Genomic DNA, 8,544 nt, shown 5'->3' on the forward strand with positions numbered 1-8,544 from the left:
GGTCCATGCATTTGTTTGGTATTAGACAGTAGTTGGACATGTTGTTCTTCATGTTCTTGAACAAACATCAGTCTGCTCTCTCCACTTTTACTTCATCATTCAGCGTTTTTCTCCAGGAATTCACAGATTCTGCCAACCATATCCTTCAGGTCTTAGATCACAGGGAACGTTTTCTCTGAAAAAAAGTTGCTTCAGATAGGGAGGGCTCATAGAACAACCAGCGAACATCACAATGTTACACCTGGACTTCAATCAGTAACTCATAACAAACAAATCACAGGTCCGCATCCTCCACAACACACACTTTTTTGGGGTTGGTTGAGGAGGTAGAGCAATCGTCTTGGTCCAATTCCCAGCTCCTCCTAGTGTGCTGAAGTGTTCCTGAGCAACACACTGCTCCCTGTTTGTTGATGGACAGCATACTTACTGCACATGGTTATCCATAATGGGTTAATTGCAGACAACTAAATTCCCAATGGTGATAGATAATGGCTAATTTATTACTATCATAAGACCTAGTTTAAACTCAACATTGACAACCAGGTCACCGGCAGGGGTCATCCGCTCTTCATTGTGCAGACTGTTCAAGTCAGTGCAATTGCCTCACTCAACCATGTACATTAATGGGCCATAAAAAACAAATAGATTCATTCATTATATTCAATACAGAATATCCTGTTCACATTGTGGGGTAACAGGAGCCAATCCTAACCATCCATCGGCCAGAGACTGGAAGACACCCTTGACTGGCCACCGGTCAATCACTTTTCCACATATGGAGACATCTAACCATTCACTCTTGTTCAATACTATGGACAATTTAGTCTATAATGAACCCTCTGAATGCTTCTGCTTCTCTGGGAGGCAGACAGAGAACCTTGTTCTACTACAATTGCAGAAGGTGGAACAGCTTATTTCTTCAAGTAATGTTATATATTCTCTCTTTTCCATCAGCCTTCAGCCAGCTCTTTATGAGACCGAATCAAAGGTCAAACAGAACAGAAAGTGTAAGAATATGAAGGTCACATTGGTAGAATGCTGTAAAATACATTATGATATTTTTGATAAAAGTATAAATAAAATAATGCAATTTTTTCCATATAGGAATTTCTGGAGGACCTTTTCTGAAATAAATGTTGTTTTTTTAAACCTTTTTTTGTCTGAAATGAATGTAACTAATCAATATTTCATTAATCTGTTCATTATTATTATTATTATTATTATATAAAATATTTGTTTATTTGATGCCAAATTTAAATTTGGTATCCTAAATATGCACCACATTGCAACTTTACATTCACTGCTGCCTCAATGAAAGTAAAACCCTCATTACTTGAGAGAAAAAAAAGGTTGACATTCATTCATTCATTCATTCATTCATTCAAGCTTTTGTTATAAAAAAGAAAAGGCATGAAATGTGTCAAATTGGGAATAATTTTTTTGGTGAATAAACCTAAGTAAAAATATAGGCTTTTTAAAAGTCAGACACAACAGTGCAACAGTGGGTTTAAAGACCTGCTCGTAAAAAACTGCATTGAAGACACCTGAATTTGGATATGTCGCAATGATAATGTCATCTGGGTGAGAGGAAAATAATGATAATAATAATTTATCCTTCATTAACCCCTTGTGGGGAAATTCATTCTCTGCAATTTACCCATCATGAATGAACTACGAGCAGTAGGCTATCCTCCAGTGCCAGGGGAGCAGTTAGGGGTTCACTGTTTTGCAAAACAGCATTCAACACATTAGGTGAAGCCGTGTGTTGAAGTGTGTGAAACTTCTTGAATATTGTCATCTTCCCAGGACTGATAATATGAGAGGGAAAATTGACACCTTTATAGACTCAGTACATCTCTGCCTAATATGTTTATGACATTAATGGGATAAAGCAGTGTCAACATGTTACAGTAACAGAAAGATTTCTGATGTCCCATTGCCTCTTGTCTTGTCCCACTTCATTGTTTCTGGAGGACAGCGGAGGCTCGCAGGCAGAGCTCTGGGGGAGGAAGCTTAGGTCAACATTTGCAGATTTTTGCAGATTATAAGTGACTCTTTCAGCGATCGCTCCCATCGCTCTCAGCCAGTGGACTCTTAAAAATCGCCATGCAACAAATTGTTTTTTTTTTCTCATTTTCTCTTCATTATGAAATACACTTTAGAAATGGGTGATTTGCATATTTGCTGGAAGGCATTTATAAACACACAGAATACGTAGCACTAAGATATAGTAACCTTCTTCAAATAATTGCCTAATTTTTTTAAATCAACATACATGAAGGAGGGCGCTCACTTTACAACCCGAAGGATGCCATCACTCACTTGCTCCACAGAGTCTCATCGGTGCCTTAGGTATGCTTTTATCGAGGGATATCAACACCTAGTCCTACACAACAGATCATTATATGGCTATTTTGTGTTTTCTGAAAAACTTGAAAAAATGACTGAAATTATTATTTTAAGAAGGTTGCAATATTGGATTTGTCCAATCATTGGAGCCCTCCGACCCCCGCCCAAAGTTCGTGGGGAAGATCCTCTGTTTAAAAATGGGCTTGATTCATACATCCATTTTGAGACAGATAAACGTTAGGGTTAGGGTAGCCCTTAGTTGTGCTGCCATAGGCTTAAACTCTCGAGGGATATCCCATATCTAATAATAACCTGCTATTTTTTTGTGTGGAGGCCAGAAATCTCTAATGGAGATCAGTGAGCCTTTTCCCCCAGTGGTTTGACATTTTAAATTCAATCATTCATTCAATAGAGGTATAAATAGACAGTAAACAGACAGTATTATCATTATTCCATCCATGCATCAATCATTTGCTGCTTATCCTGCACTTAGGGTTGCGGGGCCTATCCCAGCTGCCATCGGGTGAGAGGTGGGGTACACCCTGGACTAGTCGCCAGTCAATCGCAGGGCTACATATACAGACAGATAGACAGACAGTCATTCACCCATTCATTCGGAGCAATTTTTCCTATTGGTCTTCCAATTTACCTGCTGCATGTTTTGGGGCGGTGGGTGGAAAATGGAGAACCCGGAATAAACAACCACAGATACGGGGAGAACGTGCAAACTCCACACAGAAAGGTCCCCTTGTCAGAATCCAACCAGGGTCCTTCATGCATGGTAAGGCTGAAGCGCTAACCACTGCTCCAACATGCTGCTGCTGTGTCATGATATCATTATATATCTCTTCAAAAATTCCACTTTTCTCTTCACGTTTCCCTGCTGAAGAAGGCAAAGGCCTTTTCATTTTAATTTCATGCAATTTTTCCTAAAATTCAAGGAGTCCTGGATCTCACGCCCCAAAAAACAACCTGATACACACCACTAGAGGGGGGGCTTTACCAAAAGATGAAAAATGGAAGTTGGAAAGAATGGCTGTCAGATAATTGATAATTGGACCCATAACATTCAGAATTGTATGCTTTTTCATGTTCGAATATGATACTAATGTATTGTGATTAAAGTAAGAAAATCACGAATTATATACCCCACATCTGTTTTGGTATCAGAAGCAGAGAATGGTGTGATTGTCCTTCTAGGAAATTCGCTGCGCTTTAAATAGCGAAACTTTGATGTCACACAGCGGCAAGGAAGAACTTTGATGTCACAAAGGGAAGCCGTGGCTTCTGTGATACCACGGCTGATCTGCAGGTGCTGTTCGTGTCAAACATCAGTATCATCTGCCCCTTGGCCCAATTATCTACAGCAAGGATGAAGAGTTGAATCTTCAAAAAAAGTGACATTCTTGATTCAGGCGTCACTTTCATCACAGACGGTAACGATCCAACATCCAATCCATTAATGATGCCCTAAGAAATTAAAGGTTATCCAGTTGTCACTTAAGGATGTTTTCTGCATATTATAATTTCCACCTCTCACTTGTATATTACTCTGCAGATTCAGGGTGACAAATGCAATTGATACAAAAATCCAATTTTGCCTTTTTCATTTTCATTATTGCAGTCTTTTATCCTAAAACGGCAAAGTACTTGACTTTGCAAACATTTAAGACAGTTCAGGTATAAATGTAGTTTATTCAGCTGTCCTTTATTGTCATGACCTCTCTTTTGACGTGCTACAATGGAAATGAGTGACAACCACCTTTCTGGTTATTGGTTTATGGACAAAATGTCATACAAAAACCTCAGTTTGTGTGCGTGTGTATTGAGCTTGAATAAGATTTTTGAAATTTTGAAGAAGGTTGCCATTGTAACTCAGCTCAAAGTCCCTGATATAAACAAGAGGCGCCATCATTCAGGGTGAAGAACAAAACGTAGAAAATTTTTAATGTTAAATATCCTCACGATGATAGTTTTAATATAGGCAGCTAGCCTCTCTGTCATCCCAATTAAATCTGTGTGTGTGTGTGTGTGCGTGTGTGTATGTCTGTATGTGTGTGAGTAAAAGTAAATTACTTTGCCATTCTCTGGTTCGAACCCTGGCACCTCTGGTTTGGGACCCTTTGATTGCCCCCCCTGATGTCACCCCGCCTTCCCCTATGTGACGTCGCCTCCACATTTGGTCAGCCGGTGACATCAGAGCACCGTTTTCACAGCGGGAGTGTGACATTATCTGTATAAGAAATATGCGTTCAGGTTATGTTAAAACTACGAGGATCTGACGTAGACGGCTTGTATACAGATTTTTCCTCAGGTAAAATGATTTACATATTTCTTCAGAGACCGGAGCCGCAGCGGTAGTGGCGACACTGTAGGAAGGCACTGAGCAGAGTGTAGACTTAGAAGAGAAAAAAAGAGCTTTGCGTGCAGTGGCTGCCGGCCCGAGGGCCGACGTACAATAGCCTTGAGAGGAAAAGGAAGATGGCGCAGCTGTTTGCGGCCCCCTTTTCTCTCCCATTTCTATGAAACTGATAGTTTTGCATTAGTCGCTCTGGTTTCCCTGTGAGATTCATCTGTTTGTTTATCCTCCTATCAAAAGTGTCACTTATATATTTAATTATATATAATTATATTTCTATCTCTTTACCCTGTTCTTGAAACCATACATGATTCATTACTAGTTACTGAATTGAATTTGAATTTCATTTACCAATGATGTAATAAAACAATTGTGTCTCAGACCTCAGCAGCCTCTCAACTCTCCAGATTAGTTTCAAACTATTGTTAATATTTCAGCGTCACGTCTCTCAAAAAACACGGGTCAGTGTTGCATTTAAAAAGATCTATAAACTCAAATGGATCAATCACTTTTCTTTTTACTCCCAACTATTCAGAAAAAGTCACTACTTACTAAACTTATTTTCCTTGACTCACCCCCCCCCCCCCACACACACGCAAATATTCTGGTGCCAAAAAACCCAAAGCGTGTGAGGATAACTTACAACTTTTAAGCATAATATACTTGTATCGTCATCTACTATCCAGCATTCATTGTTGTAACAATCGTTCTTTATCTTCATACATTCTCTAGTTTAATGATTTATTGTTCTAATAATCTGCTCCCCCTGAGGATAACTTACAACTTTTAAGCATAATATACTTGTATTGTCATCTACTATCCAGCATTCATTGTTGTAACGATCGTTCTTTATCTTCATACATTCTCTATTTTAATGATTTATTGTTCTAATAATCTGCTCCCCCGTGAGGTTTTGCAGTGATTGGCATATGTGACACAGCAATGATTCATGATACAGATCTTAGGAATCTTAGTAAGGTGTGTGTGTGTGTGTGTGTGTGTGTGTGTGTGTGTGTGTGTGTGTGTGTGTGTGTGTATGTGTGTGTGTGTATGTGTGTGTGTGTATGTGTGTGTGCAATACTATCATGTCCCTGTGCCCCTCTTGTATGTTCCTTTTAAAGTCTACTTTAAAATCTACTTTAAAGTCTACTTTAAAGTCTACTTTAAAGTCTACTTTAAAGTCTACTTTAAAGTCTACTTAGTCTACTTTAGTCTACAAAAGTCTACAAAGTCTACTTTAAGATCACAGTTTTCCCTTCATGTATACAGAGGATCTTTCCCTATCTGACGTCACAACCATCCTTTTGCGATTGCTTGCATCCCCTTTGTGGCATCACGTGACATCCCCACTAGCCAGGATACTCACACAGTGGACCTCACTGTGCTTGTTTATTAACTGACCTTATTATCTACAGCGTTTATAGTCATTATACGTTGTCAAGGTTAAAGGTTTTCCAAAAAAACAAAAAACTGAGCCATGTGTTGAATAAGGATTTAGGGAAAATTTATTTTTTGTCAATTAAGCACTTAAAAATTGTTTTTTAAAAGGTGATGATAAGTTAGAGCAGCATTGACAATGCTGCAGTGACCCAACGATCTGGTTTGATTCTAGCTCAGCGCTGATGAGCAACAATAAAACATTAAACTTTAGGCATCGTGATCTGCTCTGTGAGCTGTTGAAAAGTCCAGCAAGATAGACAATGTCACTTTCACATAGGTTCTAGTGCATTTCTTAACAATCATGAAGAAGGAGTAGACTATGTCCTCTATGTCCTCTATTGTAAGTCGCTTTGGATAAAAGCATCTGCCAAATGTAATGTAGTGTAATGTTGACAAATTGGCAAATTTGCCACTTAGGTTGTTCAAGTCAACCAGTTGTTAGATTTGCCAATGGGAAATTTGGGGAGGCTATGGTGAGATTACTTATTTTTTAGATGAAGACATTTGTCAATACATATCTAAATGCACTGCGGACAGCAAAGCAGGAATTTCACTGTACAGAGAAACATGTGTCTACACTGTACGTGTGCAATAACCACTTTGAATCTTGACAATAAACGCTTTGAATCTTATGGGATAGTAAAGTAAAAGAATGGAAAAACAAAACAATTAGATTTTTTAAAAATAGAAAGGCAAAAACTGAGGGTAACAATGAACTGGATACTTTGAGGTTCTCGTGTTTTTGCAATAATTATGCTGAGACTGAAAGTTGACCCCACACACACACACACACATGCACACACACACACACACACACACACACATGCACACACACACACACACACATACACATACAAAATACAGCTCTAATAAACTGACACTGTGTTTAAGTGAATTATAAGGTGATATATAGATATATATAAACATCTTACATTATAGGGTTCAGACTGCATGAGAAGTGGCTTCTGTCTTGATGGATTTTTTGAAGCCCTATCTGCATGGCTTGCTGATTTTACTCCCTAGAAAAGCACATCTCAGTGTCAGCTCTCTTTTCATTTGTGCCACAGGAACTCAAGTGCCTGGAGGAAAAAAAGAATAGCAGAGATCATTCAGAGCAACATGTTCTCTACAGTCAATGAGAGGTTGAGTGCAACATCTGAGTCTTCATCTCCTGCTGCAACATCAGGACTGCACCCGGACAGTGAGCCAATAGTTGGTCAGGATGGCGACAGTGGCATATTCTTCCCCCTTGAATACAGTTTTTCAACCACCCATCCCAACCCTGGACTGGATCATCAGAATGAGCCGTCAGGTGATTTCAGCCACAGTCAGGTAAGTGCAACATAAAATCCAAGAACATGTTTGACTAAAACCTGAAGGGACCATCAGAATCTCTCATCTCACCCCTACATTGTTGGACATCCTCAGTCCTGAATCTTGGCCCTAAAGCAAGTGCAGGTCTCAGCGTTGTAGTAAGAAACGTGTTTGCAAGTGGGCTGAGTTCGGGATGTGAGTAACATCCACAGGACATATCATCACAAGATAAAGCCATTTCATGGGACGCACTTACCATGGTCCATTTGATTTTGAACATAAAAATTCCTGACAACCCATCGCAAATGAGATCTAGTTTTCCCTGGTATGTACCTCTAGTCCACAAGTCATGAAAAGTAAAGAGCAACCACAGTAATAAGTAAATGCCTGTAATTAAAAGTAACATATTATCTCAGTCAGACCCATTGATCATGCCAAGTATTGTATAATAAGATGAGCCTCATATTTTGGAAACGTCCAAGAAAATGAAGAAATGTTATCGCGGTGCACAGAATATGTTGGCACCACTCCTGTACTCTTCCAATGAAAGAGCTTTATCTCATTCTTAAAATTGCGAATACAGATTTTTTTGGAGAGAAAAATAGTATGTAATGGAGAGAAGATTGTGTATATTGTTTGGTTTGCTAACATACCCACTCTTTCAGCAGCACATACCTTACGTGCAGCCTGCACTCAAATCTCCTACGCCAGCTCTCAGTCACCTTTCATCTTCAGACCTGGTTAGAACCTTTTTAGCAGCATGCACGTAAATGCACACACACACACATACACACACACACACACACACACGCACACAGATACACACATTGGCTCACAGGCACAGCACCCACCTGAGAGTCAGATTCCCCAGATTAGCTGTCCTGCCACCAATTACTGCGACCAAAATCAAGAGTGCCACCTGGTTGACAGAGGACACCACTGCAGTTTGTCCCATCACATGCACTGTGAGTGCATGTTTCTCCAGATGCCAAGCACATGATCCCGATCCCAAAACAGACACTTTCCTTTTACCTCACCCTATCTTACCCCTCTCTATTTTCCACTAAGGCCATGGCCATGAG

Source organism: Fistularia commersonii, chromosome 33, assembly GCF_037954325.1.
Source record: "Fistularia commersonii isolate RoL2024-O1a breed Wild chromosome 33, RoL_Fcom_v1.0, whole genome shotgun sequence".
Classification (NCBI taxonomy): domain Eukaryota; kingdom Metazoa; phylum Chordata; class Actinopteri; order Syngnathiformes; family Fistulariidae; genus Fistularia; species Fistularia commersonii.